Source organism: Lycium barbarum, chromosome 7, assembly GCF_019175385.1.
Source record: "Lycium barbarum isolate Lr01 chromosome 7, ASM1917538v2, whole genome shotgun sequence".
In the NCBI taxonomy this organism is placed as follows: Eukaryota; Viridiplantae; Streptophyta; class Magnoliopsida; order Solanales; family Solanaceae; genus Lycium; species Lycium barbarum.
The window spans coordinates 27927543-27937086 of NC_083343.1; positions in this window are offsets into that span (position 1 = coordinate 27927543).

The following is a 9544-nucleotide window of genomic DNA, read 5'->3' on the forward strand; positions in this document are numbered from 1 at the left end:
ATCTTCGATGAAAATGACATTAAAAAACCCAGTCAGCCACTCCAAACCTGTCCTGCCTGCGTTCTTCCAAAAGTATTGGGATCTCGTCAGGCCCGAGTGCTCTTCCCCTGCGCATCCTGCGAACAACTCCCTTCACCTTCTCGACCTTTATACTCCTACGATACCCAAAATAGCGACACCTATCAGAGTGCTCCAAATCTCCTAACACAATGTCTCTATCCTCTTCTTCGTTCAAGAGTTTATAGAAGTATGACTGTCATCTCTGTCTAATGAAAGCATCCCCCACCAGTGTTTTTCCGTCCTTGTCCTTGATGCACTTCACCTGATCCAGGTCACGAGCCCTCCTTTCTCTTGCCTTGGCTAGCCTGTACAGCTTCTTGTCCCCGCCTTTGTCCTTTAGTTCTTTATACAAGGGTTCAAAATCTATCGTTTTGATGGCCATAACTGCAAGCTTTGCCTCTTTCCTCGCAATCTTATATCTCTCTATATTTGTTTGTTTCTCCTCCTCATCCTTTCTCTCTACCAACTTCACATACACCACTTTTTTTGCTTCTACCTTTCTTGGACTTCTCCATTCCACCTCAAGTCCCCTCGATGCCCACCACGGCTACCTCGCGAGACCTCCAGCACCTCTCTAGCTACTTCTCTAATGCAACTGGCCGCCCTATCCCACATACTGTTCATGTCCCCACTACTGTCTCAAGCCTCCCATAGCCATGAACTTCTCCCCCATCTCCTGGGCACTAGTCATAGTCAAACTCCCCCATTTGATCCTTGGCCTGTCATCCACGACCCTCTTCCTCCTCTTCCTCTTGATATCCAAATCCATCACCAAAAGCTTATGTTGGGTCGTAAGGTTCTCACTCTGAATAACCTTGTGGTCCTTACAAATACCTTTATCATACTTCCTAAGGAGCAAAAAGTCTATATGAGTCTTCGCCACCGAGTTACGGAAGGTAATCAAGTGCTCTTCCTTCTTCGGGATACTCGAATTGGCTACCACCAATTCAAAAGCTTTCGCGAAATCCAATGGAGAGACTCCTCCTCCGTTCCTGTCCCCGAAGCCGAAACCTCCATGCACATCGTCATAACCCCCTGGAATAGATCTTATGTGTCCATTGAAATCTCTTTCTATAAATAACTTCTCAATGGGTGGTAGACCTCCCACCACCTCGTCCAAATCCTCCCAAAAGCGTTTCTTATCCATCTCGTCCAAGCCTGCTTGCAAGACTAGAAATGTCAGCCAAAGAAAAATAGATAAAGAAGGAAAAGGACTATACGTAAGTTGAAACAAATAGAAACATAAAATACCATGTTATAAATAGAAATATCAAACTATTTTTGAAGCAACAATTAAGATAAAATACAAATAGTTCTACAAAAGCATGATAGAACGACACTACAAAAGCATGATAGAACGACAAACTCAACCATAGAATTCTCCTCGAATTCACTGCTTAAAGTCCAAGGATGTTGTCCCAATTGTCCTGTTAGTTTTGCATACCATTGAATGTTAAATTTTCTTTCTAATAGAATCAAGAAATTGGAGGTAAAAATCAATACTTGTATGTTAATAGTTACTTCCATTGTCTTGAATTTTCTTAGTATTAGTTTTTCTCTTTTCATCCCAAACTATAACAGTGCAAGCGTTAAGTATCTTTGCATGTTCAATGCAAGAAACTTTCAAAACTGAAACGCGGGATTAGTGCAAAGAATGAAAATTTCGAGACTATGAGCACCTGAACCATTCAGTGTAAAACTTAAGGGCACATATAGAATTATAAATTATTTGTGTGTAAATATTATCGGTTTTTCGGCTTTTATTTGCTTAAACCAGACTAAATCAAATACTCTCAGCTTTTTATAATTCGATACCAAGCCACTCCAAGCCATACGAAAGAACGGTTTATCAAGTCAGTTTGGTTTCGTTTTAAATTTTGGTGCGATTTTTCAATTTTCTTTGGATACCTCTGGTGTAAGAGTATAATTATAAAAAAAAAAAAAAAAAAAAAAGGGTTTAATGTGACAGATTTCTAGATATAGAAAGGTATCACTTTTTCTTAAGCACAGTAAAAAAATAGAAGGTCATGTAAAATAAAATCGAGAAAGCCATTCATCTTGTGAGACGGGTGGAGCAGTACTATAGGGAAAGTAGGGGTGGGCGCTCGGGCCATCGGATTGGATATAAAATTTTCGGTTTGGATATTCGGTTTTCGGATTGAAGAAATTACAATCCAAATCCAATCCAAATAAGTTCGGATTGGATTGGATATTTTAAGTTCGATTTCGGATTATTCGGTTTGGATATTTCGGGTTTTCGGATTTGACTCTTGAGACTTAAGGCAAACTTCTTAGGAATGAAATTCATGTATTAGTTCCACAGAGGTAAATCTAAATTTTAATTGCTCAGTAAAAAAAAGCATTCCGGTTCAAATTAGGATTAACAATCCAAGTCATGTCCAATATATTAAATCCATACCAAATAAAAGCATTCTGGAAAAGTGAAAATGAACAAAATAAAATCTAAGTAGTCATCTGGAAATATAACAAAGAACTCTGTCGTGGGTGACACTAACGTGAGACTTTTGAGACTTGAGAAGTAAGAAAACCCTATATTATATTTGATTTAATAGAGAATTGTATATTGAATTTAATATTTTAATAGGTAGGCCTTAGGTACTAATCTATTGGACCTTTAGAAACTAGATTTATTAATACTGGGCACATACGATATAGGTGGTTTAGATAATAGGTATAAAAATCTCGGATTTTCGGATATCCAAAAATCCATCATACTAAATCCATATCCAATCCGAAATCCATAAATTTTAAAAATAAAATACAAAGTCCAATCCATAATTCAAATATTTAAAAAGTTCGGATTTTGGTTTGGATTTCGGATTGGCCCAAACTGTGCCCACCCCTAAGGGAAAGTAAGAGGGACTTACACATGGTGGTCATCGACTTAGAGAAGGCATACGATAAAGTCCCGAGGGAGGTTTTATAGTAATGCTTGGAGGCTAGAGGTGTACCTGTGGTGTACACTAGCTAGGGTGACTAAGGACATGTATGATAGAGCCACTACAACATAATGCATGTATAGCTACGGAATTTTAGCTATGAATTCAAAAATTGTGGCTAATAGCTAGTAATAGCTACAAAAATTTAAATTTCATGGCTATCTACAAATTCGTAAAATTTCTTAGCCACGAAAATTAAATTGACAAAGCTAATTCCTCTTTTTTGCTATAATTGCTAACAATCGTGGCAATAATTAGCTAAATTGCTACAACTTTATTGCTACAATAAAGTTTTGTAGCTGATCATAAGTTTTTGCCACACGATAGAAGCTAGCGTAGCAATAGTAACCTTTTAGCCACAATAAATTATTTGAAACTAAATGCCGTAGCTAAATAAATATTTTTGCTTCAAATTATAAACAAGTGTGGCAATAGTTAAATGATATAGCTACAAAGTTTTTGGTATAATAAAATTTCGTAGCTAATCATTAGTTTTTGCCACAAATTGAAATTTGCTATAGCAATAGTAACCTTTTAGCCACAGAAAGTTATTTTAAACAAAATATTGTAGCTAAATAAATATTGTTTGCTTCGAGTACTAACATCCGTGGCAATAGTCTACTAATAGCTACAATAGTTTGTCATGAAGAAATTAAATAGCCACAGGGTCATTGTTGTGCTAAAATTTTCGTAACTAATCATTACCACGAGTTAAAGTTTATTATAGCAATAATAATCTTTTAGCCACACTAAAATATTCAAAACAAAATCTAGTGGCTAATTGAATATTTTTTTCTTCAAGTTATATTTGAGATAAAAGTGAAAATAGTTTGCTTAATAATTACAATTATTAGTCATGACAAAATGAATAACCATAAATTTAGAGTGTCAGCGACAATAAACTTCATAGTTAACCATACGTTTTATATACACATGAGGCTCTCATTGAAATACTAGTATTTTAACCAAAATTTTGTAGCTACAAAAGATAAATATTTTTGCATCGGTTATGAAAATCATGATGAGAATTGGTCTAACAGTATTACTTTTATTTTATTTTATTATTTTCATATAAGAGCTTAGAGTAATTTCTTATATTAATCACTTATTGTGAAAAAAAGTATTCATATTGAAGACTTTAATAGTTGCAGAGATGTTATGTTAAGTATTTATAGCAATTTCGCATATCTAATTTAATTTTTTATAAGTGCTCATATATTGAAGAACTTTGCGGTAGTTTTGGTATATCAAATTTTGATAAATATAATAATAATTTTATCGATAATAACCGTTCATAGCTACAAAGCCACAAAACAATGATAAATTTATGATTGCGCCACTAAATTAAAAAGAGTATATTAAAATAATAAATTTTTTATGAAAATGAAATTTGTTGATGGTTTTTGCCCTAGATTATGCAAAACAATTTAAGACAGAATCTTTATATCTAACATTATTAATCATATTTAATTTTATATAGTGTTCTTTTATTAAGTCATACTAAGAATTAAGAATTTAATATGGTTGATATCTAATTATATCATAAGTCTTATTAAATAAGTAAGTAAGCTCGAATTATAATTTTAAAAAACAGGAAATTGTATCTATTTAATAACAATAATCTTTTACCAATTACATAATTAGCTATCATAAATTAAATTAAGAATCTAAAAAAATGATAATTTAATGTGATTTTTATAATGAATACTCTTGTATTTCGTGTGACTATTATTTGATAGTTTATAACACTTTTTCAATGTTATTAAAATTTATTTCAAAAAAGTAAATAATTTAACATGGTTAATATATGAGCGTATAAGAAAACTAACTAGTATATCATAATTCATATTAAATAAAATATTGTTTGTAAGTTTCAAATACAATTTGGTCAAACTTGTAATTATATTTAATTAAATCTGAATATTTTATTATGAAAGAGACTTAAACAACTATGTGGATGTATTTGTCTACATTAATCGGTAATTATATTGATTTTAAATTAGTATAAAAGTTATCCATGCTATGATCTAATGTTGTTTTAATAATTGTCATCAATTTAACTAAACAACATAAAATAAGAATTCAATAAAATTAAAATAAGGGAGTATATAACAAAATCAACAATACAGAGGATGAAAAAAGCTATAAAGGAATTCATATTTTAGAATAATACGGTTGATATCTGAGCAATAGTAAAACTAATAATATTATAAGTCTTATTAATTAAGTATTAGTTGTAAGCTCCACTTTGGAAAATAATAAATTATATCTAATTCGTAACAATAATATGTTACCAATTACACTATGATGGTCATCGATCATATTAATTATCATAATTAAATTATACAGTGAATCTAACAAATGAAAACTTAATATAATTTTTGTAATGAATAATCTTTTATTTTGACCAAAAAAAAGAATAATCTTTTTTTTATTGTGACAATTATTTGGTAGTTTATACTAACACTTTTTAAATATTTTAAGATTTATTTTTAAAAAATAAATATTTAATATGGTTAATATATGAGCGTATAAGAAATCTAATTAGTATGTCATAATTAATATTAAATAAAATGTTTTTTTTTAATTTTCAAATACAATTATATAACTTGTAGTTATATTTAATAAAATCTGAATATCTGACTATAAAACAACTGTATAACTTGTAGTTATATTTAATTAAATCTGAATATCTGACTATAAAACAGACTTAAACAACTATGTGCATGTATTTATCTACGTAGATTGGTAATTATAATCATTTTAAATTAGTATAAAAGCTATTCATGATTGATCTAATGCTATCTTAAAAATTATCAGAAATTTAACTAAACACTAGAAATTAAGAATTTAATAAAATTAAAATAGGAAAATATATAACAAAATCAACAACTTCATAGAGGATGAAAAAAGCTATAAAGGAATTCAAAATTTAGAATAATATTTATGTCATGCGTATAGTCGACTTTTTCTATTTACTTAGAGTAAAGTCTATAATATTTATCATTATTTCCACTAGGTAATTTTCTTTGTTATATAAGTTAGTTTTATTATATAATTTGTATATAAAGAAGTAATTAAAGAAAGATAAAAAAATATACATATAATAATATATGAAGAAAACACAAATTAATAATTTAATATGGTTGATATCTAAGTCCATAGGAAAACTAATTATAATATAATTATTATTAAATAAGTATTAGATGAAAGTTCCAATTAATTTTTACAAAGATAATAAAATTATATCTAATTAATAACAACTAGAGTCGTTTACCAATTACATTGTGATGGTCATGTATTATCTTATTAATTTCATAAATGAAATTATATACTGAATCTAACAAAGTTATAACACTTTTTTGATATTATTATGATTTAATTTTAAAAAAGTAAATAATTTAATATGATTAATATATGAGCGTTTAAGAAAACTAACTAGTATATCGTAATTTATATGAAACAGTTGTTTTAAATTTCAAATACAATTTACATAAACTTGTAAAATATTTAATTAAATTTGAATATTGGACTAAAAAATAATTTTAAAAGAATACATATTTTGGAATAATATTTATTCCAAATAAAAAGTTGACTTTTTTCATGTATTTAAAGTAAATCAAATATCAATTATTATTACTTTGCATTAGGTAATGTTCTATGTTATATACTTCCGTTACTTTATAGTAGTAGCAGCAGCGCAAATTAAAGGCCAATTGGCCGAATAGAAAACTCAAACCTAAATCCCTCCATAGCCGCATACCCTTTCCCACTTTCCCATACCCTTCTTCAACAACTGGCTTCTCTTTTCACTTGATAAAAGCATATCAATCGAAGCCCTAGATCCCCAATGGCCATTAGTTCGTGAGAATTTATGGGTTTAAGTCCCGAAAAGTGAACAATGAAAAGGATAAAAATGGAGTAAGAGAGAATCCATCGCTTTTATATTCAAATTATGCTCATATTTTTATATTTTAAGATTTTTGGATATCAATTTACACCTATTTGACTTGAGTTTTTGAGTTCTGACTTATTCCAACAATTTTGTTAATATTGTGCCTTATTTTTTATTAGTAGTGAGTGAGATTTTGAAAATTTTAAAGTTGTAATAATGCTGGAAGGAGCCATAGCTTGTCGATTGCAACAACAAAGCGACATTATGGGGAGAAGATCTTTTTAAGAAGTTTAAAAAGTCTACAGGTTTGTTTACTTTTTTTGTTGCTTTACATTTTTTTCTCTGTTAAATTTGTTAGTAATAGATTTATCTAAGACTTGTTTTGCGCTTGAATTCTATGTCCACACAAATATAATTAGTTGTTTATGTTTTTTAGTGCTAAAATAATTTATCATTATTAACAGGTAGATTTGTGGAATGAGAGCATATAAGTGACAAACTAAGACAAATGTTGATCAAGCTAAGGTGCAGTTGAAGACCGTGGAAGCAGAGAAAGGGGAAGATTATACAGCTTTGGACTCAAACAAGATGGTGTCATACAAAAATTATGTATTATGACTGTTTTGAAATTGAAAAATATAATTATCAGTAACTTTTTTTTAGATCAAGTACAATTATCTATAAGTTGAAACGTGCTTTGGAATAAAAAAATGAATTTGTTTATAAAATTCTTGTTACCAACAATGCTTGTGGAAAATTTAATTTGTAATCAAGGAATTGTTGAGCATGTAGCTGGATATATATAATTGCCCTATAAAATTATTTCACTTTCCGTAGCAAATGAAGAACCATTTTAGCTATAATTTTATATATTTCATGGCTAATAATATAGATTCTTAGCTACAATATAAAAATATTTGTGCCAAATACTTCAAATCATAGCTATGAATTTCTTGATTCATAACTAAATATGAGTACTATTGCCACGAGACTAGACTGTACAAATAGCCACAAATTTTGCATTTACGTGGCAAATAAATTAAATATTTTGCTACAATGCAATACCTTGTGGCTACAATATGAAGATAGCTACAAATTTTATTTGTCGTGGCAAAAGAATAAAATCACTTGCTATAAGTATATTTTTTTGTGGCAGAAGCTCTTTACCGTTACAGCTACAACACAAAAAAATTCCGTAGCAATAAGTAATAGTCCTTAGCCACGGACCATGTAAAGTTTGTAGCTAACTTTTAGCTACGCTACATTTTGCTACGAATGCTACGGAACAAAAAATTATGGCTAGAGTGTTTAGCCACGGAAATTTTTATAATTAGCTACAATGTACTTCGTAGCTATAGATACACAATGTTGTAGTGAGCTAAGACACGGGTAAAGACAGTTGGAGGAGATTCCGAACACTTTTCAATTGTGATGGGGTTGCACTAGGGATCAGCTCTTAGCCCGTTTTTATTTGTCTTGGTGATGGATAAATTGACATGAAAAATCCAAGTTGAGGTGCCATGGTGTTTGTTATTTGCAGATGACATAATTCTAATTGACGAGACTCGCGACGGAGTTAACGCTAAGCTAGAGGTTTGGAGACAAACTTTGGAGTCTAAAGGGTTCAGGTTGAGCGAACCTAGACAGAATACTTAGAATGCAAGTTCAGTGACGAAACGCATGAGGCTGGAGTGGAAGTGAAGCTTGATACTCAAGCCATCCATAAGAAAGGAAGTGTCAAATATCTTGGGTCTATTATCCAAGGCAGGGGGAGACATCGTATTAGTGCAAGGTGGATGAAATAGAGATTGCATCTGGAGTCTTGTGTGATAAGAAGGTTCCACCAAAACTTAAAGGCAAGTTCTACAAAGTGGTGATTTGACCAACTATGTTGTATGGGGCGAACTGTTGGCCAGTCAAGAACTCGCACGTTCAGAAGATGAAAGTTGCGGAGATGAGGATGATGATATAGATATGTGGGCTTACTAGGAGAGATAGGATTAGAAATTAAGATAAGGTGGGAGTGCTCAAGGTGGGAGACAAGATGTAGAAAGCGAGACAGAGATGGTTTACACATGTGAAGGGGAGATGCACGGATGCCCCAGGCAGAGGTGTGAGAAGTTGGTTATGGATGGTTTCAAGAGAGGTAGGAGTAGGTCGAAGAAGTATTTGAGAGGTGAATAGACAGGACATGGCGCAGCTACAACTTACTGAGGACATGACCTTAGATAGGAGGCTATGGAGGACACGGATTAGGGTAGAAGGCTAGTAAGTAATTGGCGGTTGTCTAGCTTATCTTTCCGTACTAGCAATCATAGTATTACGCTTGTAGCTTCTTGTCTTAGATTTTTGTTAACAACTATTGTTTCTTGCACTTCAATTAGCATATTATTTTAATGTTGTTACTGTCCCCTTTTTTTTTCAGAATGCTTTGTCATGCTATCTTTAGTACTTATCTGCTTTGAATTGTTTTTTCTTGAGTCGAGGGTTTAACGGAAACTGCTTCTCTACCTCCCAATGTAGGAGTAAGGTCTGCGAACGCACTACCTTCTCCAGATCTCACTGGTGAGATTACACTGAGTATGTTGATGTTGTTGTATGTAATAGTGAAAATGTAAGTGATCTCCAC